The sequence below is a fragment of the Choristoneura fumiferana genome, chromosome 6 (assembly GCF_025370935.1).
Source record: "Choristoneura fumiferana chromosome 6, NRCan_CFum_1, whole genome shotgun sequence".
NCBI lineage: Eukaryota > Metazoa > Arthropoda > Insecta > Lepidoptera > Tortricidae > Choristoneura > Choristoneura fumiferana.
Window position 1 is genome coordinate 15,317,055 of NC_133477.1, and position 24,325 is coordinate 15,341,379.

The window sequence follows — 24,325 nt, forward strand, 5'->3', positions numbered from 1 at the left end:
TTTGCACACAAAATACCTATACATTAAGTAAGATTGAAATCTGACAGTACATTTTATTCATTAATGAAGAACCAAAACCTCTGGTCATTACAAGCTTTTATTTAGTTTTACCTGTCCCGTTGTCTGTCTGTCTGTAATCAAACCTTAAAAGTAAAATTTTACCAACTTCCAGTAATTGAATTGACTTGATATTTGGTATAATTATGTAAATTGCGTGACAATACAATAATCCAGTAGTAACATCCTGGTGGTCCAACCAGGATCGTCTCCACAGGACGAAACTCTTCGATGGTTAATGGCATCGACTTTAAATTTGATATGCACATGTAGTTTGGGTGACAACACAAGTACAGTCAACAAAAAGTACAGTCAGCAAAAAAAACTTTTATTAAAAATGATTTTTTTACCAAAAACTTATTACTTACAGAAAAATACATCTCTCACTAGCTTAGCTATGCAGAGGTTTCGATCTCAAGTTAGCCATAATTAAAGTCTATTAAAAGTGATGTGATTTAATTTGCTTAAGACACGCCATATCACTTGTTTTCCATGAATGTACAAGCTCAATAAGAGGAAGTTAACTTGTCTAGATTATAATCACAAGATGTAATGCACAAGGTGTCAAGTGGTGGTGAAACAGCCCTTTAAGTCATAAAATATGGTTTTTATAATTTGATTTATAATTAGGTTCGATAAAATCTTTAAATATTAAGATAAGAGTATAAGCGGAAGATTTTTTTGTTATTAAGTATTGAAATAAACAGTTTTTTTTTAGAATAGGGTTCGGAGCGAAAGCGAATGAACACGATATATTAAATTGATACTATCTGTCTCTTCCCTCAGTCGTATTGGCATTACCATGCAACGAGGAAATGCAGCCAGCCATATGGACACCCTGCCCAATAGGTAGAGATCTGGGCGATATTTGTAAATACCTATAGGTTTTTATGTTCAGAATAAGTTAAATATATATTTCTGGATAAATACAACCTAGGGATCTTCAAGGCTAGGTGAATAGGCTGTTACTGAACCAGTGAGATACATCTTTGGCCTCATCTGGCCTTTTCACCGGGTGTGATACGGTTCAATCACGGGTCAGTTTAGTGATTAATGTAAAAAAAATGTTTTAGTTCTTTTTTTCTTCGTTTTTTTGTAATGACGTATTTGTTATTTATTGTTTATTATCGCGTGTTAATAAATTTAATATTATACACATTCTTAACTATATTCATTGCTACTCATTTATTTATTTTATTCTGAATTTACATGTGGTAGAGCCTTACTGTAACCACTTGCTGGCTGCAGTACGAATGGGCCGGCTCGACCTGGTTAGTACCACACTCCCACAGAATACCGGCGTGAAATAGTAGTTTTACTACTGTGTTTCGTACGGTGAGTGGGAGATCCGGAGGCCCAACTCCCCTCCCCCCTTCCCCCTCCTGTATCCCCCTCCCCATTAGGCCGGCAACGCACCCCAAGTCCTAATAATACTGTAGGTGACCATGGGTGGCGGTGATCGCTTACCATCAGGTGACCCGCATGCTCGTTTGACAGCTATTTGATAAAAAAAATGTGTTTACCATCACCTAAGGAAAGCTCAAGTACCTACCTACCTAATAAAAGATTAAAATTATAGATAAAATAAAAATTTGGTAATAAACTCATACATTTCACAACCATAATTACAACAATATTTACGACAGGCTACGTTTATAACATTCATTAAAGGAACTACTTGCTCGTTTGCCATCCAGTCGAATAAAAAAAAACGGATATGCAGCCTAAGAACATAAATATTTATTTTATTTAAAAGTTTAGCTAGTGGTGGTAATCAAACCCAGTTCCTCGCCGGTTTATGATGCGTGCTTTACCATATAGACCAACCAGGACAGTTGGCATATACGGCGAAATATCACAAAGTGTTATCGAAACAGTTATTTTTCATACTCGGCGAATCTTTTTGCCAAGTGCCATCTGTCTGCTTGGAATTTGCGCTTGATAGTGACACGTTTTGAAGCCAAAATTCGCCAGTGCAATTGAAGTTCGTATGTTGCCATCCCGCTAACACTAATATTATTTAACACGAGAATGAGAGGGACGGTATACAATACGGATTTTCATTTCCGAATTTCGTAGTAACCCCTTTGGTCCAAATCATCAGCAAACATCCTTGTTCAAGATGTTCATGACGTAATGCAATCATTTGTTTTATATAATCCAAATGAGCCTTATGTTTGCTCATTAAGATCTGGGAATTAGGTTGTATGCCGTAATAATCCTACTAATTTGTGTTTGTTACTCCTTTGCGCTAAAAGCGCTGGAAGTACTTGGATAAAATTTGGTATGTAGATAGCTGGACGTCAGGAATAACAAATAAGCCACTTTTTATTTTATTTTTTTTTTTTTTATAACGTGTGGCAACACATGTTGAGTGGAGGCCTCTTTTGGTGTCCTGTCGTGTCACCACGTAACTTAGTTTTTATTGATAGTTTTATTGTTTTAGTGTTATTACTGTAAGGTGGTGATGGAACCAAAATATTTTTTCTCTCTTTCTTTCTTTCTATTCCGATGATCCCACGACATCGGGATAAAATCTCAAATGTTAGGATTAGAAAGATTTGGCGCCGACTTAAATTCAAATGTTAATGAAATCCATAGTGGAGTTTTTAGGAATTCATATGACGATTCAGTAAAATTCTGGAATTTGAATTCAACTGCTGGACCTAAATAATTACGGGAGCAAAACCGGTAATTCCAAATATATAAAAAATGTGTTTACTTCTAGTCGCAACCACACATATATACCTACATATCATAAACTTTCGCACTTTTTAGCACTCAGTGTTCGGTATAACAAAAATACCGAAGTATGGGCGGTTCAGTATTTTTTTTCTGATTTTTTTTCCCTAAAAACGATTCAACTGCCAGATTTTACCGCTTCGTGCGCGTTGGAAGCGTTTTGTTTTTTTTGCTCCCTGACAACCCTGGTCTCTACCTACAACACCGTATCATGCCATGACCGTAATAAGAACGTATCAGAAACGGAATGTCAAGCGCATACATGACACGCGACGACGACGGTTGGTTACGAAACGTGCTAGTGGGAATAGTCTCATACTTTTCGACACAAAGAATATAATTTTGCCTGGCACGTTGCTGTTACTGTATAGTAGAGACCTTTAAATGTACTTAGTATTAGTAGGATAGTGAAAACCTACTTTCAAAGGTTTACAAGATACGCGAACTTCCGCGTAATTACTCGTATCGATACAATTAGCTCTTGGGCAACTCATTAGCAAAACATCCATTGCTATTTACGTTATTTAACATTCATTTGACTGACCCCCTACGGTTTTGGCAAAACAACAAAAGACGGTGAAAGGGGATCTAGCATTTGCATTGCAAATTAGAAATTTGTTTAATTACATTATTAAGTTTGCCAAAAAAAGTGTAGCTCTCTCCCGGCTTTGTCCGTTTTTGAGTCATTGCACGATGTGGTTAGTTAAGAATAAATTGGTGCACATGTCTTTTTGCGCTGAAAGTGGGGTAATGTTTTTTGTTAGGTTTCCTTCGACATCGCAGTCTCAGTTCTTGTTGGCTTGTTTTTGTTTTATTCTTTTTATTTTGGTTTATTAATGCTGACATTTTTGTGCACGCAAGCTATTCACGAACATCATGTTTGATAGTCTTCAACCGCGGTTTTTCACGCGCAAACCATTGTACCTGGCAGTTCAGTTAAAATTTTAGGGAGACTCGCAAGAATCGTGGTCTTCATTTGCTTTGAATGGAGAACAGTTAGTGTACCTACTGTTAAGGTTACATTAATATGCAAGGTGTTGGTTAAATAACTGAAAAACTGAAATATAGTTATGAACAAACTACTAAACATACTTGAATCCCATGAAGTGAGGTTGCATGCATTTTTCTGTCGGTTTTGATTTTATTCAAAAAATGGCAAAGCGTAACTGACAAGCTCAATTTACTAGTGTAGACAGACTAATACTAAATGTAAAGTAATCTTAAGTATAAATAATAAATAGTAAAAATAGTGTTTAATAATTGACACCTTGTATGTCGTAGCTTGCCAAAATATCAAAAAAATACATCTTTTTGCCATTGACCACTAGCTTAGTGTACCTATGCATACATTTGACACGATGGCTGTAGTTATTCATAACCTCGTTTGTACCATTTAGGCACAACAAACTGAAGTCCATCCAGTTAGCACTTTAAATACAGATTAAAATGGAAAACAGAAAGCTCAGTCGTGACAACAACTTTCAAGGGCGGGGCAGATAATAGGTTTAATCCAGAAATAAAAGCGCTAGAACCTGTCGACAATCTAGTTGTTACTAACTGTAATAGCCTAATGGACTACAGCTACTGTGATGATACAGACTTAGCACTGTGAAAGACATCGTATAGTTTTAATTGACAATTTCTTACAAAATATAGACTAGACATTTTACTGCTGTAAATGATGATAATTTTCTTTTATTATTATCTAGCCAGTATGTATGTATGTATAACTCTGTATTTTGTCATGTATGTCTTGTCTTTTTTTCATTGTTTCGTTAATTGTAATGTTTTATGACGTTAATTTAATGTATTTTCTTTCTTCCTCCTTTCTTTCTATTGTACCTAACAGATAACAAAATAAAACAAATTACAGTGAAAAACAGATGTACAAAGGCGAACTTATCTAATAAAGGGCTCTCTTCCAGTTAACCTTCGAACGATTGACAGGACAATAGAAACAAGAGTAGATCCACATCATGAAAATGTATATAGTAATTTCGTGGTATGCTACATTGTCTTGAACTGTATGTAGTGTACAGGTTTTTTTTTAACTATTGTTTACCGTTAATAAAATTGCGGCTGTTACTCGCCAAAAAAAAACGAAATCGTGTTACGCGTAACGTAATTGATTTCTAACATACGAATGCGAAAACATTTCACTCGCCTCATTTGAATCGTTTCTGATATTGATATTTGCCGAACGGGGCGTTCCGTCACGCTCATCGGCTTTAAAATGGCAGCTTTTTTACCAGTGATCGCTTTTCTTTTATCTGTTCCGTGTTTGATGCCAACACTTGTGGGCATGGCAGTGCCCTTGCCAAGTCGAGCATTGATATTTGCCGATTATTAGTCACTTCAATAGATAGTTCTAGGATATATTATGATATCATGTTGTTAGTGTTTTCAAAATTGCTATGTTCGATGCGTACCATAGTTTTGGTGTCATTTTCACAGATTGACTATTTTTTTTATTAATTGAAATGAGCCGGATAAAGGCGAGTCCACATTTGTATCATAATAGCGTATCAATCACCGCGGCGTAAAGATAAGTGATCAAGCAACACACTGTATCTGGCCTATCCTACATAGTGCCAAGTTCGAACTTCGTATCTTGCCGTCCCGCTGACGCTATTATTATTTAATACGAGAGTGAGAGGGACGGTACGATACGAACTTCGTTTTTCTAATTTCGTTGTAGCCCCCCTGATACGTCGCGACCTATAATATAATAATATATCCGAAATATCCACTTAATTAAATTAAATACCGAAGTGAGCGTCCATAGTTAGGAAACACCTGATCTCGATATGATATGCAAAACAAATGAGGTCTCTACTTTGACACTGACCTCGGCGTTATACTTATTTACAAGGAAGAAAACACGCTCCACAAAAAGTAGGTATAGGATCAAGACAATCTTAAGTACCTACAACACAATAAACGTTACCTATTCTTCGTATCTGCGTTAATACAATAGTAGAGCACTTTACGGCAGCGAGTATAAGCAAACACGAAACACTTGTTATTACTCAACCACGGTCAATACTCATTTGTTACTGGAAATCGCATTTTGTTTCTCTGTTGAACAAATTCAGAATCAATGTGTGGCGGGGTGCCCGGAGGTCGCGTTCATATTAACCTCCAGCCAATAATCGAACTTGGCTAGATTTCGAAAACTACCTAGTCTGTGGATATTTAGGAAACAGAAAAAGACACAATTAAGGGGGCCACATAAATTACGTGTAAAGTAAATGTCCCAGTGCTCGACATGCCAATGCCCAATAGATGCCACACTGTCACCTCTATTGCTAATGACGTAAAATTAAAGATGACAACTATTGGGACAGTGACCAGCACTCGGACGTTTGTTTTACATGTAAGGACGTAAAATCAAACGAATTATAAAATGAAGATCCGTTAGACAATTTTTCTACACGATTTGCCGGTCAAAACCTACGGATAATAGAAACATCAAACCATCAAAACCATAATTTAGCGAAAGTGACAATGTAACAACAAAATAAACTTAGGAAACGACGCATTTTCGATTCTATTCCTTTGTTTTAAAACTGCGATGGAACTAAGAAGTAGTGTACAATTGCGTGTCAAAAAAATTCGGACGCCAATTTTATTTAGACATATTATGATTCCGGTCTCATAGCATTTAGCCGAGCGGAGCCGTCTTACGAGTTTGCACTAATTAATTTCTGGACGAAAAATGTACACTTTTAACTAGGAGCAAATATAATAAATATGTTTCGATCATGTCACTTAAATAACTTAATTGTAGAACTGGTTTGTTTTTTATATAGTTCTCCAATAATCGGACGAAAAATAATCGGTCACATACAAATATATATATATGAATCTAGGCTATGCTACAATAGTTAATACACAAAATCAACTATAGTAACATAGATTATATCTGTCATTCATTCAGAAGAAGACATCCTTTTGAGGGATAAGTTGGCCGTTGTACATTTTCGCCCTGTAATTTGCTAATTTAAATAAAAAATAAAAAACAGGGAATTCTACTAGCCACAAATAACAACTACAAAACAATTCGGCAGTTAAACTTTTAAGTACCTACATTTTTAATAAAAGAGTAGTATCTTCTCCGGTGGGCTTAATGCTCCAAGATTCCGGCAGACGAGACGGAACGCTTTAAAGGCAATCACGCCACTTTCGTTGGATCAAATCGATTCGGGGCGTGTGAATTACTCGACTGTGAACAGTGTACACTTGCTTTATGTAACACATATTTCCGCTGATTTCTATTCTTGTTTAAAATATAATCTTTATGTAACTTCTGTATGGCGAGTTATGAGAGTGTTATTAATGCGAACGATTAAAATTACTCAAGCAAAGTTTCTGAATATGTATAGGTGTTAATCACATATGATATGGTGGTCAGTTATGCAATGATGTAGGTAAGGTAAATGTACGAGTGCTCGTCACTGTCCCAATAGTTGGCATCTTTAACTTGTCATAAGCAATAGAGATGACAGCAGGGTGTCATCCATTGGGCATTAGCGTGTCGAGCACTCGGCCGTTTACCTTTCCAACGATTTTTTCTTACCAATTAAATTAAAGTTAATCCTTCTTTCCCTTGGTCACAGCATAGCATGGAAACGTCTTAAGTACCAATTTTTTATTTCTACAAAAAATTTACTTACGGGAATAAAATAAGAAAGTTGCGCAGAAATTAGAAAATATATTCTTAACGACTGTTGTTTTTATTATAATATTAATATTAGGATTGCAGTTATGAAAATTGACACGGTTTTTTTATGCAGGCGTTACTCAATTCACGATGCAATTTTATCAGGATTTGTTTTATTTTTGTCCTTTTTTATCAATTATCGGCGAACAGACTGTAGAAAACTTACATTCTAACAGGTAGCTTTCGACGACCGCACAACTAACTTGGTATAATTCGCTTATTAGCATTCCTTTGCCGTCGCCTTTGTTTTAATTCTAGAGCGATAAAGTTGATTATTGCTGGATGTAGGTTACAGGGGTATGCTTGTTAAGATCGCGAGCGTGAAGGTCAAATTGGATGATTTTCCGCTTTGTGATTTGTCCGGCTAGCCGTTCCGCACTATATATCGGTGAATCGCTTCCAATAAAAGATAAACCACTAATTAAATTAAGGGCGTACGTGCGTGTTGGGCTGCCTATCCAACAGAGATGTGCGAGGATGCGTTGCGAGGAATGTGTTTTGTCCAATAGCTAGCCGTTCCGCTCAGCGCAGCTCTGGTGAATCGCTTCCAATAAAAGATAAACCACTAATTAAATTAAGGGCGTACGTGCGTGTTGGGCTGCCTATCCAACAGAGATGTGCGAGGATGCGTTGCGAGGAATGTGTTTTTCATGAACCAATAGAAACGCTTCATTTATCTATCCTCGCTCAGCGCAGCTCTGGTGGAAACAGCTGAGCGGAGCTAGGATAGGCAGATGAAGCGTTTCTATTGTTTCATGAAAAACACATTTCTCGCACATCTCTGGAAGGCTGCGTTTACATCAAAGAATGCATTGGGATGAACTTGTTTGTCATGCACCAATACGCTTCATTTATCTATCCTCGCTCTTTCGTTAGCTATAGTTGAAACAGCTCAGCGGAGCGAGCTTTTACTTTGCAAAACATCCCTGCCAACTTATTCTTCGCGCACATGCTTTGTTTTGTATATACAAAAACCGGCCAAGAGCGTTTCGGACACGCCCAAGTTAGGGTTCCGTAGCCATTACAAAAAATCAAGTAATATTTTTCTAACGATTTCGTATTGTGTACGGAATCTTCCAAGTTTACGTAACGTACGTACCTAATTCTCGAGCAATTTAATCCGTTATAATTTTCCTTGTAAATTTGATATACTACCTTTCTGAATTTTTACAAATTTTTCCACCCAACAGTTTAGATTTTAGAGAGGGGGGGGGACGCTCGACTTTAATGAAAATTTGCACTTGAAAGTTCAATATTTCGCAAACAGGTCACTGAATCGAAAAATCGTTTGTATTTTTTTAATTTACCACTTTGTCGGTGTGACTGATATGTATATTCATGCCAAATTACAGCTTTCTAGTACTAACGGTCTCTGAGCATAGACGCGGACAGACAGACAGACAGACGGACAGACATGGCGTAACTATAAGGGTTCCTAGTTGACTACGGAACCCTAAAAACCTTGCTCCTGAGCTGTTTCCACTGAGCCCTGAGCGAAGATAGATAAATAAAGCGTTTGTATTGCTTCATGACAAACATATTTCTCACAATTAGGGTTGCCATACGTGAGAATTTATCGTGACATGTCAGGATTTTTGGCCCTTTGCTAGGATTACGGCTGGACTTTGCAAGTGTCAGGCTTTTTTGAAATAACATCGTTAAACAAAAAATAAATATGTTTTCGTGCTACATATTACCAGTACAAAACTAACACAGTTTTGATGAATTAAATGGTAAATGTAAATAGTAAACAATCAACATACCAATCATATTAAATTTAATTTAAAACCATTTAAAGTTAGTTTAAATTACAGCAAAAGAGATTTCAATCAATATTTTCCTTTAAAAATCTAGTTACGATCTACTTTTGTTATTTGGTTTCAATTACTAATCAAATTGACAGGACTTTTAGGGTGATGTCAGGATATTTCATTATTACACATGGCAACCCTACTCGCAATGCATTCCTCGCACATCTCTGGTGGAAACACAGTCTTAATGTATTTCGCGAGCTGTGGGTATTGCCTCGTTTAGAAAACTTAAACTAAACAGAGACGTATTGACGTATCCATCCAAGGAAGAAAGAAGGAAGTCAATCATAGACATCTCCGGTTCGTTTTATGTTCTAAGCTACACCATAATTAGTAAGCATGCCCAATGCTATAAAAGATACACTAGATCGTTTCCTGAGCTTGTTAGTGTCAGCTCTTGGAATAAACCGATTAAAAAAGTTAGAACTAGCTTCTAGTAAACACAATTAAAGTTTTTTACTGCGTTATTTATATCTGAACATAGGTAAGCCAGCTGGAGAATAAATAATGAAAAAATAACATAAAGATGGTATACAAACCGTCATAAAATAGAAAACGACCTTTCTGATGGTCTAGAAAAGAGGCCCATTTCACAAAGCTTCAAGTTACAATTTACAAGCGGTAGTCTCTTTTAAAAAAAGACTACAACTTGTAAATTGTAGGTTCGTGAAATAGGGCACAGGTGATATTATAAATAAATAAAAGAAAGAAAGAAAGAAATATTTATTTTGGTTTCATCAGTACCACCACCTTGCAGTAATAAATAGGACTAAAACACTAAAACTAGCTATAAAACTAAGTGTAATAAATACCCGTCAATTTTATAACATATAATAAGATTTTCTTAATATAACCAAACCATCTCATACCAAAAGGCACAGCAGTGGTACTTATATAGGCTGGGATGGGAACCTGACCATAAATTAGACAAGCTTAGAAACCCTTTATTTGCCATTCAAAGTTTCGTATCTCAAAAACGACAGAACCGATTTTTAACCCCCGACACAAAAAGAGGGGTGTTAGAAGTTTGACCGCTATGTGTGTATGTCTGTGGCACCGTATAGATCTTAAACGGGAAGACCGATTTGAATGCGGTTTTTTTTTTATTTGAAAGCAGGGTTTCTAGCGATGGTTCTTAGACATGTTTCATCAAAATCAGTTTAGTGGTTTTTGTGATATTGAACTTTAAAGTCACAAAGTCGGGGGGTTTTCCAACTTTTTGTTAGTTATTATCAAAAGTTAAGAACCACTCCAAAGAACACAATGTTTTAGACTATCGCGGTGATTACTAATTTATGAATTATATTCGGGTTTTGTTCCGTATGATTCATGGCATGGCTTGTTTGTTTCATGGCGCATGCAACTGTGCCGAAATATCGAGCATCAATAAAATCAAGGTACGCGGGAAAACCCGAATTTAATTCATAAAATTCACTGCAAAGAAACTACTGAAAAAAAAACGTATTGAAATTTCTCCATCCGCATGAGAACTAACACACACAGACAAACAAACAGACATTGACGTCAAACTTATAACACCCCTCTTTTTGCGTCGGGGGTAAAAATGCATTTTTATAAAAACTTTTTTTGATGACTGCAGCGCCTTATATAAAGTGTGTATCTAAATCTAGGCTAGTAACCTGTCACTATTGTACCGTTTTTATCAAACTTAAAACCTAAAATTGCTAAAAGTGGCTCCGAAGCGGTATGCTCTGCCTACCCCATTTGGGAATACAGGCGTGATGTTTGTGTGTGTGCGTGTGTGTATATATTATCAAAATCTGTTAAAACTCCGTGGTTAAAACTTTTCAATATCCATCTCACACATTTATTTTTACACCATAAGATAAAGATGTCGAGTAATTAATGCTTCCGTTCTCGTTAACCAAATTAATTAACAGTGAATAAGTTTTTGGTAAAAAAAAACGGACAAGTACAACTCTGACTCGCCCACTGAGGATCCCGTACAAAGGAGCCTGCAAAATAACTTTATATTTCATATTTAAATTTACTGGTTGCCATAAATCTATATTTGCAGGAGTTATTCTTTATTATTCGATTATTTCTTTAACATAATAGTCGGAAGATAAATCCCGTAAAAAAATACAAAGAGATTTGAATCTATTTCACGCTAAAGCCTAAAGATGTAATCGTGAAGAGGATGAAATTTGGTATAGATAGTTTGGGGTGAATGAATAAATAAATGAACGAATGAATGACCGAAGCGTTTATTGCTTGAATGTGAGTCATTACAGTTGAGCTACAATATTTTCAAAAAAGTCCATCTCAGTCAGCCGTCGTTTGACATAAGAAGGTAGGTAGTATTGTCCCGGGATATTGCATAATTACCTAAACATATTCCGCGCAGACAACAGCTAGTATCGTATAAATAAATAATCAATTGAATTGGCTAGTAAATGATGACACAGTTAATTACAATACAAAATCTATCAAGAATCACGTTCTGATAGTTCATTAAGCATGTAAATTTACTAATGGAGTCAATATACCATTCGAATGCTAGAAGCGCGTCAAATAAAAATATCCTGTTCGACCACTAGAAGCGTGTCAAAATATCCTATTTGACGCGTGTCAATAGGTATAACCTATTCGACCATTAGAAGCGTGTCAAAATAGATACCCGACAACTAGAAGCGTGTCAAAATATCCCATTTGACTTTTGGAAGCGTGTCAAATTTACTTGGAAAGGTTTGAGATGAACTACTTATTATGACCATTACAAGTTAAATAAATGATGGTATAAAAAGCTCATAGCGGCACTGTGCCTCCTTCCTGTTGTAAACTTTAATTAATTACGTTAATCCGCTTGGGATTTAAAAACTGGAATTTAAGGCTAAGCACATAAAATATAAGCGAGTATTTGTTTTACTTAAAACGATGAGTATCGTAATGCTGATTCATATAAAATATTAAGTAAATAATTCAAAATCGGATAAAATATTTATTATAAAACATAGATAAGCTGTATGATATATATTTTTTTTATTCGACTGGATGGCAAACGAGCAAGTAGGTCTTCTGATGGTAAGAGCACCACCGCCCATAAACATCTGCAACACCAGGGCTATTGCAGATGCGTTGCCAACCTAGAGGCCTAAGGTGGGATGCCTCAAGTGCCAGTAATTTCACCGGCTGTCTTACTCTCCACGCCGAAAGACAACAGTGCAAGCACTGCTGCTCCACGGCAGGATTAGCGAGCATAATTGCACAAGGTCCTACCACCTGCAATATTATGATATGATTTGGCAAAATAAAAATATAATAAATTATTAAAGAAAAAAATATTGTCAACAATACCTGTCACACAACCGGCGTTAGCTAATAGTAGGTTATTTAACAGAGGGGTAATACTTACTTTAAGACTTTGTGTTGTTATAATTATAGGGAAAATTGACATAAAATTTCTGCATAGTTTACTTTTTAATTTTATTGAAATAGTATATTCTATAAATCAGTGATAACTTTGCTCATTTTTTTTGCGGTAAGTTATACAGTGACACTACGGTTTTCAAATATTATAAATGAACTCTTTATAAGGGACCATTTAGCCCCCTTTTCGCTTTACGGGTATTTGAAACACCGTGTATTTTGGGCATCGCAACGCCATGTTTCATTTAATGTTCGTTTAATCTCGAAAGTAGTGAGCGTTCGACAGAATTGAAAAAGGAATTAGTAATAAATTACCAAATGAGGCTTCGACGGAAACCGTGTTCGATCGGTTACTGTTTCCTTAATTTAATTTTCGAATTCTGAAACAGTAGCAGTTGCAATATGCACGAACAGTTAAATATTGTGTTTTTTTAGAATCCCGTACCTCAAAAGAAAAAAAAACGAAACTTTGTTATCCGTCTGCCACTAACCTTTTTATCATGAACACGTGAAGGTATCGAGCTGAAATTAATATCAAATAGTACTTAAGTTTAAAGCAGCCTTGAAGCTACCTTTTGAAGCAGTGAAAATATCAAACTTCAAAGTCCTCGCAAACAAAAGATACAGTCATTAATAAAAAAGTTTCCATTCTAATTGCCGCAATCGAAAAACCTATGTACTATAGTGTATTTCCGATTGTCCTACAAGTGGTTTTTAACCAGTGGTCCGCGGACCACTGGTGGTCCCTGGACAGGTGCAGGTGGTAGGACCTTGTGCAAGGTCCGCCCGGATTGCTACCATCATCTTGCTCGCTAATCAGTGCTTTTATTGTTGTGTTTCGGCGTGGAGAGTAAGACAGCTGGTGAAATTACTGGCACTTGAGGTATCCCATCTTAGGCCTCTAGGTTGGCAACGCATCTGCAATACCCCAGGTGTTGCAGGTATTTATGGGCGGTGGTGATCTCTTACCATCAGGAGACCCACTTGCTCGTTTGCCATCCAGTCAAAAAAATCTTTATTAATTTTCGACAAATGTGTATTTTCCGAACTGTAAGTGGGTCGTGGCAGGGCAAAAAAAAAAAACAAATTGTCCCTCATAACTGTAGGGTTAAGAACCATTATCCTAGACTATTGAAAAAAAATAGTTTTTATAGCACAACCAATAAGTCAGAAAATCTTAATTGTTTAAAAGTCTATCTGTGAACGTTAGTAGCCATCTAAAATACTCCCACGCTGCGTTCGTTTTGCTTAGGAGAGGGTTTGTATAAAACCCTCGGTGTGCGAGTCCGCCTCGCACTCCGATTTTTTAAACTAAATTCGTGACCATTTTTTTCAGCGAGTGATTTACTTTATAAACTAAGTTGTACTATAATGAAATATTGTAACCAAAATAGCCTGTAAAGGAAAGATACTGCCCCACTGCTGATGGCTAAGCTAGACAAATAAAATTGACCTGACGGCCTGACCACAAGCTCTTATAGTTTTTAGACAAAATAGATATTTTACAAGAAAAGTATGACATGCCCGAGTGACCCAACAGTAGTAGTATATTTTGTAGAAGTCTGTGAACGCGTTGATGTCTTTTATATATGATTTTGTCAAAGTTAAACTAAACTTAGCCATTTGTATGCGTGAGTGAACCGCTTATATCAATTTGTATAAATTTCATGGCAATTTTATATCATTACCTATTAAATTTTCATCAAATTCTACCACTGAAACATGCATACCCAAAAAATATACGTATGATTGTCGTCTGTTGTACAAAGAGTTCAAAACTGATGAGCATACATCTTTGATACTAAATAATATATCAAATGATACAGAATTGCGCACACGGAGTTTTGGTGTCAAACATAACTGATAACCATTCAAACATACCTTGACAAAGAACGCAAAACTGGTCAGGAACATGTCGAGCATAACCTCCACTACAAATATAAGTTAGTGGCCCGATCTTAGCAAAAAAATGCTCAAATGAAATTGTTAAGTTGAAATTAGTGACACTTCACTAATTTCAAAATAACAATGTCATTTAAGCATTTTTTTACACTAGATTAGAGATTAGATCACTATCTGGTTTTTAAAACGTTCTGTCAAAGGATCACTTTAAATTTTAGAAGTTTCTGTTAAAATAGTAGATTGTACAACAAGAGCATAAAACGAGTTATTTTACTCGGTACGTTCGTTGTGCTAATAAACGTGAAATGGTAATGAAATGTGGCTTAACCAAGCGGTCAAAACGCTCAAATATTGATGGTAATGAACCAAAAAAATATAGTCCAATGCTAGTTGCGTTTACAAAAAAAGTAAAATCTCTAGTCAATTATTCTACATTCTAAATGTAACCGTTTTAGCTAATCGATTTACCATTAAGAAATAGTTAAACGCACGCCGCGAAAGTGACGTCTTTGGGTGCTAGAAAGTGGAGCTGTGTCATATCGGATTATTTGTCCACCATTCCGTTATTTCTGACGGAATTATATAAACTGTACGGTTACCGGATTGCTTAGAGTGGTGATTTTTAATGATTTTAAATAAAATTGGTAAAATGTCAAATCGCGACCCGGGGGTTTAAGCCTCTCCTTTAAGATCGTGGGGGTCGCAAAGCCCTATAGTAAAGAAATCAACGAAGTGCATAACAAAATAGCAATGATTTAACTAAATGTTATTCCGTACACAAGCACAGATAAAAATATCAATGATGAATATGAATGACTTCATATTATGGAAAAAAAAATATTTTTTTTACTTAATACTTATAAAAAGCTAAACTTTATTATTTGTTTCATATAAGCAATAGTTCAGTTAAACGAAATAAAAGATATTATAAAACGGAGACAAAATCGTTCACTGGATAATATTACATATCAGGGAATTTAAGCTATATATGAGAAGCAATTGCTTTTTTGTCACACTAAGTCATTAATTGGCACTTAATTCGATAAATTTTTAGATATAAACAATGTACAAGACCCAAATATTTATGAAAAATACTACATTATTCAAAAGTAAATAACCGAAACTTCAAATAAATTATATAAAACCTTTAAAATAAAATACTGCAATTTAGTCTTGCGGATATTATCGAATTTAAAAAGATTTATGTATGGATTATATGTAAGTAAGTCAACGACTTTTAAATGACCTTGCTCACTTACAGTATTAAAGACATCAACGCGCTTCACTTTTTTCTGTATAAGTAGGGAATAAACTTGACTGTGGTAATGAAATATTTTATCTTTTTAATATACTATTTTTCATTCACTATTAAGGATATTGGTACAAAAGTAGAAAGTGGAAATGACTCAAGTCAGATTTATTTATGGAATAAAATTCCACTATTTTAAAAGATTGTATAATGTAAGGCGTGGCAATTCTTGCATTTTTTTATAAGAAATAATGCAGTGACTATAACATGCAAATGAATATAGTATATTTAAAAAAAAACTAGCTGGCCCGTTATGATAAAAAATGATTGACTAACTATGTGTGATCGACTTATTTGACAAGATTTTAGAAATAAAACCATTCTGTGTTTCAGAAAAGTATGACTTTTAAATTAGGACCTCATTCGTTGTTAATATTATTTTATTTACATAAACTTTACCTGTGAATTCAACTTGCATTGGAAGACTTCTTACAATTCCAAATTATTGCAAATATCTGATAATAAATGGATTAAGAAAAAATATCTCCATCATATTAATATCTATTTATAACACAAATGTAATTTATGAATGAAAATTCTCATTTCGATTTTAGTACGTGGTCAATTGATTGAGATAAATACTCGTATACTGATCAGTATTCAATTTTATTGGTGAAACCACCGATAAGATTTTTTTTATATAAGTAATATTTTTAAATAAGCGTACTGTTAATTTTAAATTTACTAAGTGTCGGACTTACACACGATGGGTTCCGCACCACCGGAAGTCATTATTAGAAGAGCAAAAACATGTCAAAAAACATCAAAAAACCTATTATTTGTTTTTTTTATGTTTCTTCACACAACGAGACGGAGACTGCCGATATACCTGACAGGGGGAAACGAATAACGTCGAATACTTGTATGCCGAATATTATTATCATATTCACATTTTGTTTTCCATTTGACCTCACATTGAGAATGAGCCACGGATTAGCTCGAAACATTCGGGCATACCTCGTCTATCTATGCTATTAATTATGTCTCGCTAAAAATATTGAAAGGAAAATTTACAAAAAACAAATGCTTCGTCCTAAAATGATTGAGTACCACATAAATTAGCTTAAACCCTGCTTGTTATAGCACTTCCCGCCATTACTCGTCATGCGCATAAAAAGGCTCGTTAACTATAACGCTAAAATATACAAACATAATTTTCCAGCCGCCATAATGCACTAAGTACATCCCGTACTTATAATAGGCCAAGTTTTAAAGCTACTTTACTCGTATTAGGCCGTATATTCACTAGAGGTAGCTCGGTTTGTCTCAGTACGACATTGTACACATCAGGTGTCACTGGAGCGTTTATTGTGACAAGGTTATACAAAAATTAAACACGAGACGAACTTCTGGCAGGTAATCTACAGCGTGTCTCTGACCATTCGAATTTAAATGCAAGATAAATCTACTCGCATAACTGAGCTACTTTTGTTTGTAACATTTTCAAATAACTTGAATTTAGATAATTACTGTGTAAAAACACCATGTTAATGAAATAATTAATAGTCTGTGATTAAAACTTCTTTGACTGTCTTGACTGTCACGAGTATCTGGTCACTTCACTTAGATACATAAATGTCAATGTCACATAATGCTTCTAAAAGTTTTCCCGCCAATTGTTGACAAACGACGGATTCACTTGACAGAAAGTGTTATATCTTTTCACTCAAATGCACAGGCTGATTATGTTTGGGTGGAACGATAATTTATTTATTATGTATAAAATTAAAACAAAAATATCGTATAAAAAGTTTTTTTAATTTTTATTTAAAGTTAATTGTTTTGATCTAATCTAACGTCTCTTAAAATATTGATACAGTCACCAGCACCAATATCTGACACAACAAGCGTGCATAAATATCTGATACGACTCTAGGGCCGGAAGGACGTGTCAGATATTTTTGCATGCTCCGCTGTGGCAGATATTAATGCTGGTGACTGTACTTAATTTGTTAGCACTTTGTATGTCAAAACATATCTAAGATGAATAATCAACATTGTGCTGTCAATTTAACATTGTATTGCATAAATTGAAAATGACATTTAATCTGTATGAAAAAAAATTTAACACTGGTCATGTTTTTAAAAAGTTGCAGAAAAAAGTAGCTCAGTTATGCAACTACAATCAAACCTTGCATTTAAAGCACCCTGAATTTAAAACAAATCGTGCATAAGAAACGGGAGCTTAACTAGACTGGAAAACAGTGTTGCCAACTTAGACTTATGGTCAGTTGCTACAAATCACATAAATATTTTTTAGTAGACTTTACTCTCGACTTTGCATGCGTCAACTATTAAATCTGGCATTAGAATTGATATTACGGGATAATAATATGGGATCCTACTAAATTCATATGGGAATTATCAATTACCGTAAAACGGGATTACTTTAAAATGTTTTTACTCCATGTCCTTATTTTTTAGACCATCTGTGGCAGTGAAATAACGTAACTTTTTAATTGATTTGCTCAATCGAGCTATGAATATTTGTGTTTTTATACCCATTTTAAATCAATCCAAGTAGCCCCAAAATTTCCTAAAGTAACCGGTATCGTGGATTTAACTTTTTTATTTCATTGTATATTTTTGTTTTTTTTGTGTCACTGAATTCTACAGCGCCTTGGTTTTTTACTGCAATGCTATAAGTTTTTATTGATAAATAAATAAATACTCGTAAACTCGCATTTCAACATTATTTGGATAGAGTCAACCAAACTACATTTGCATACCAAATTTCAAGTCGATGCTATTAAACGTTGAAGAGTTTCGTAGACGATCCGGCAGACTACAAGCATGTCACTACTAGATTATTGTATGTCACGCGATTTACATACTCGTAAGTATTACAAATTTCAAGTTAATCTGACTACTGGAAGTTGGTCAAATTGAACTTGCAAGATTTCATTACAGACAGACAGACAACGGGACAGGTGAAACTAAATAAAAGCTTGTAAAAAAATGTACCCTAAAACTAACACACAGTTATACCGGAAGAACAATGTCAATGGCAATACGAAATATTAAGCTACTAAAGTCGAGTTAGACTTGCAAGAAAAATCGTGCAAGTTGCATTACATTGCGAGGCCGTAGAGCCAACGAGTTTGTAGTGGTCAATCAAGCGCCGTAATGTAATGCAACTTGCATGATTTTTCTTGCAAGTCTAAACTCGGCTTTACATAAGAGAATAGTTGAGTTGCCACAGAGGTTTTTAGATTTAATTGATTTAAATGGCTTAAGAGAAAAAATAATTTCATTTACACAAAGAATACTGAAAATAAATAAGACAATTTAAATTATTTCAGTGCCACATTGATGGTAAAAACCTAATTTAATTTATTAAAAAAAATCTTGTTCTCGGCTAAAAAAACATTTGTGAATATAAGATAATGTTTGTGTGTTATATTTAGTTAGACATGTCACTGCACAATAGCACTTTTTATGAATAAGACCAATTTTACGGAGTCAAATAAACTACATATTACATTTCAAAGGGATCTTTCCCTGTTGATTTTATATGTTCCAAGAACTCGCACACACTGCTTTTTTCACTTTTAATCCACTTAAGTAAATATTCGAAGTTCTAATTCTATTTCCATATTTTTTTATATCGTAATTTACTTACTGACAAAATACTACGACAAGACAATAAAATTTACCTCTTTATATTATTCGCATAGAAAAATTATCTAATACCTTTAAACGAGCAATTCTTGTATATATATTTCGGGGATCTCGGAAACGGCTCGAACGATGTCGATGAAATTTGGTATGTAGGGTTTTTGGGGATGATATATCGACCTAGCTTGGTCTTATTTCTGGAAAATCGCTTATTATCGATATTTAGCCCGAACAAAGCTCGGTCGCCCAGATACTTAAATTAATGCCAGCAGTCAGATAATAGGCTAAGATGCCTGGTCTTTTGAAAAAATCTCATGGTTTAAATATCTGGCAAAAAAAATGACAATAAAAGCTGATCTATCCTGAACAAGTAACATCAAATCTTGTAACAACATGATATTTCAACCAAGTTTAACCCCAGGCCATGTAGGCATGTTGATGCATTTGACATTTGACAAATGATATTGTTACTGCATATAATTGGCGGAAGTTGAGTATGAATATTTATCACATAATTTGTAAGCGAATGATATGGTATGTGAAAACATGTAAATATTAAATCTTGAACCTATGATTTATGTGAAATGCGTTTATGTAATTTGTTTTGCGTACTGTTAGAATGTTTCCGGGATTATTGAATTTATGAAAGTTTTAATTTTAGATTATGTTTGAATGAAAGTTTATTGGTATTTTATTTTTTAACTTAATTATTTAAATTATGTACTTAATTTATGTTTAGCTTATAAACATCATGTACTAAACATGAAACTACCGTGCAGTTCACTCGCAGTGAACTTGATTTAAACTGTGAGTTGTCCAGTTCATTTTATTATAATTTTAATAATTAAACACTTTGGTAGATATTTTTAAACAAGTGCTAAAATATAGTATAGTATAGTTTTAAAGCAGGAACAAAATTTTCAGGCATATTATTCTATATACATTTTAAATTTGACAAAAAATATTCTAGCTATCTATATATTTTCCCAACTTTAAAAGAATACGATTCAAATTACATAGGTCAATATTTGCACTGTTTTTTACAACGATTTTGCACTCGATATTAAAATTGCACTCACCTGCGAAGCACGTTCAATTTTTTTTTTTGGTCACAGTTTTTATCACTGTTGTACAATGTACACACTACACCCGCGAGCGGCGTCCGCGCAGACAGTCGGCGCGTCAGTGGCGTGCTGCGCGCGGCGCTCTGGTTTTTACGCGCATGCGCGGGGTGCACTTTCGCCCGCTCGTAGGGTGCAAAAGGGTGAAAACGAGTGCCAAGGTACATGAAGTTTGAAAATAAAAATCTGCCAATTATTTTGAACATAGATAAAATGCATTTTTCTCCGAAATTGCCACATTTACAGGATTAAATATTATTTAAAAAATCTAACTTAGTCTAAGCTGATCTGTATAATTATCATGATTAAGAAAGTTCATTCAAAGTCAAAGTCAAAGTCAAAATATCTTTATTCAATTTAGGCTATAACAAGCACTTATGAATGTCAAAAAAAAATCTACCACCGGTTCGGAAAAACCTCTGCTGAGAAGAATCCGGCAAGAAACTCAACGAAGTATATATATTTTTTTAAAACAGATTTACAATATTATTATTAAATTTTAATAGTTTCACTGAAAATTATGGTATATGTAATAGTAATGACTACTGTGATGTAGGTACCTATTTAGTAGTAGGTAATTATTTGTAAACTTGATGTATTGTTTTACAAGCTCTCGTGAAAATGCAAGCTCGAGTTGATAAGGCTAAAAGCCACTTTATGGGTACTATCGTGTATTATTGTGATGAAAATATAAACATACATAAACTGATAAAATAGTATCTTCTTTTTTTTGTTTTGCCATTTTCTAATAAAAAGGTGCAAGTTTTTATTATATTCGAAAGTGAACTCAAAATTCCAGGATTTGTAAATCATAAAACGAGGCAAAATTATTTTTGATTTCTATAAAATTTTATTTGGATAATTTTTGTACTTATTTATATTGGAGAAGAAGAAAGCGAAGAATTTTTATACAATATAATTATTTTGTAACTCATAATGGCATACGCATGCCAGAATGATGAATTTTATCGAAATATTTGGGCGCTTAATATAAAAAAAAATGTTGTTTGGTATAACGCAGTAGACAGTCTCTTTGAGGGTTTGCGGGGATGTAACACAGGGGCAATTTCAGAACTAATAAGAAATTTACATCTCTACTTTAGGCACTAAAAATAATTTTGAGCCAAACACGATTTTATCCGTATCCGTATAGCGCTAAAAATCAGAAAAAAAACATTGAAATAAAAAAGTCTCGATCTTACCCAAAAAAACTAAGGATAAATTTGATATGCATGCATGTCAAGTGAATAATTATTCTAAACTAAAAAAAAACTAGACTAAATTTGTATTGGCAAAGAAACGATCTCAACCGTTTAAAATCGTTCTGTATTGTAAAATGGTGCACTTACGCTCATTATAGAATAAACCAAAAATTAAAAAAGAAAATATATGCGTTTATGGTGGATCTGCGAGTAAAGCTAATCGCTTTACACGTATCCCTAGGGACTTCCTTCTAAGCAGTATTACCACTTAGATTAGACAAGTTAGTAGTGCCTCGTTATAGATCTTGATGTACCTTCACTATGTAGTACCTTGTTAGGCGATTCAACCGCCTTATTTCTCTGGTTACATTTTTTACGAATCGTCTGTAGATTTTGAAATCGTTTTGTTTTAATTTGTAGATTATTTGTTAGAGTTCCTGTATTTCAGTAAGATAACTAAAAAACTGTATCAGAAAATTCGGCAATTTTTATACAAAAGCGTCTAGAAAAATGAGATGGTTACAGTGCTCAAATAATCGCCCTGTTATATGATTAACAATTTGAAAGGTGTACATGACCGGACAGCCGAGTGGTCAGAGAACCTGACTGTAAATCTTGTCCCCAGTTCGATCTCAGATCGAAGTAGATGTTATGTATGAAAAATACAAACATCTCTTGTTCTCGAGTCTCGCACGTTTAGTATTTATTCATTTAATTATTTATCAATAAAACATTCAATTATAAATTTAAAAAAAGTAAGCGTGGAACCCTACAAGATTTTATGTGAGCCAGCTATAAATATGAATAATTATTATTTTAAAAACTCTTGGATTTTTCGTATTATTTAAAGTGAGCAGTTAGTCGTTCGAGCCATGTGCCAATTTCAAAATTTTAGCTTACTAACTTGTCACCAGCAAATCGTTAGGTTTGTTTAGAATCCATCAAAACAAAAGGTGATCATTAATTTTGGAGTATTACTCAAACAGTCTTGACCCACTTTCAAAATACAAATAGTATTTAAACGATAACTTTAACAAACTTAAGCCCGGCTAGATGTTAACAGCGTATGTACTGGTGTACGTAAACTATTTATTGTACAAAAAAAGAGAAATAAACACAATTTATTTATACGAATACGAATGCTTGTGTACGAATTTTGACAACTTAAGGACCTATTTCACACTCATTGATAAACATGAAAATAGAACATAGAAAACGTGTGCACATTAATATTATAAGACGCGACAAAGTCGCAACGTCGATTCTGAAAAAAAATAACACTCGTAAACATTTCTTCTCATTTTATCAATAGATTTGTATGTTTCTAATTTAAAATTTCTCAGTGAAATGAATATTTTTTAGAATAATATATTTTAATTTTGTACTTACTTCAAAAGCCATTGGAACTCAATCGCACCGAGCATTAAGTAGATTAAAAATTATAAAGCATTAAGGGCAAAGTCTTAAACAATTGCCCCAATTAAACCGATGCAAGTAACGTAACTTAATGATAGGGTAAACATGCAGCCACTGGCCCACTGATTTTAATAACTCTTATTATCTATTAAAAGACGCGTCGATTTTTAACCAAAGTACAATGGTTCCCTACAAGAAAGTAATGATATTACTTCCCTCGTAAGACATATTGATAAAATCAAAGAAAAATCTAAAAATCACATAATAATGAATCTATGAAAAAGATCTTCGAAAAGATCGAAACTAGTCAGACTGCTCCTGCTTATAATTGTGAGTTGATGAAACATTTGATTTGGTAATTTTAACAGGTTCCCTGTCCCGAAGCAATGTGTAGCGTTCTTTTGACACACCCTTTTGGGTAATGATAAAGTAATGTAATAATCCCCAATGTAATGTCCGCATAGTAATTTTTATTGGTTATCTAAATGTGGTTCAGAAATAAAAATAATGTAACATAATACGTAATAAAATGTTTTATTTATCTAAAGCACAACTGCATTATTTACATCACGGGTCATGAGGCACATGTGCCTCATGGACGTACCAGTAAAGTCACGCATGAGGCATATGTGCCTCATCGGACAGGGAACCTGTTAAGAATATAATGCCTTATAAACAGCGTCTACTATTTCCAAATTTCCAGTGAATCTAAAACGTCCACTGTACCACAACGTACATCTTAAAATACTCGTATTAACTCTACTAAAACGTCCGCTCTATCAAAAGGTCCACTCTACCAAAGACAAACCCTGAAATTAGTTTTTGGTACAAATTTATGACTATAGAAACTCAACTAAAAAAAAGCTTGTAAAATAGTCCTCTGCTTCTAATCTATACTTTATTATATAACGTTTTAAACTTTCGTGATTCTCACTCATGGTCAAAATACGATAAACGGGACTTATCACGCTATTTTTACACGAGTAATATTTACCTCGACGTACTATACGTACGTCGTACTATACCATATTTTT

General features: G+C 34.3%; 1 protein-coding gene across 3 annotated transcripts in view; it reads right to left on the reverse strand.

Moving 5' to 3' along the window:
- The window catches only part of LOC141429184 (uncharacterized), a 140,894-nt gene extending 120,168 nt beyond the window's left edge, over nt 1-20,726 (reverse strand). For all 3 annotated transcript variants that reach the window (XM_074089443.1, XM_074089441.1, XM_074089442.1), the window contains exon 1: nt 20,632-20,726. The gene's annotated coding sequence lies outside the window, so the exon portion shown is untranslated. The remainder of the gene's footprint in view (nt 1-20,631) is intronic.
- Between the last annotated feature and the right edge of the window lie 3,599 nt (nt 20,727-24,325).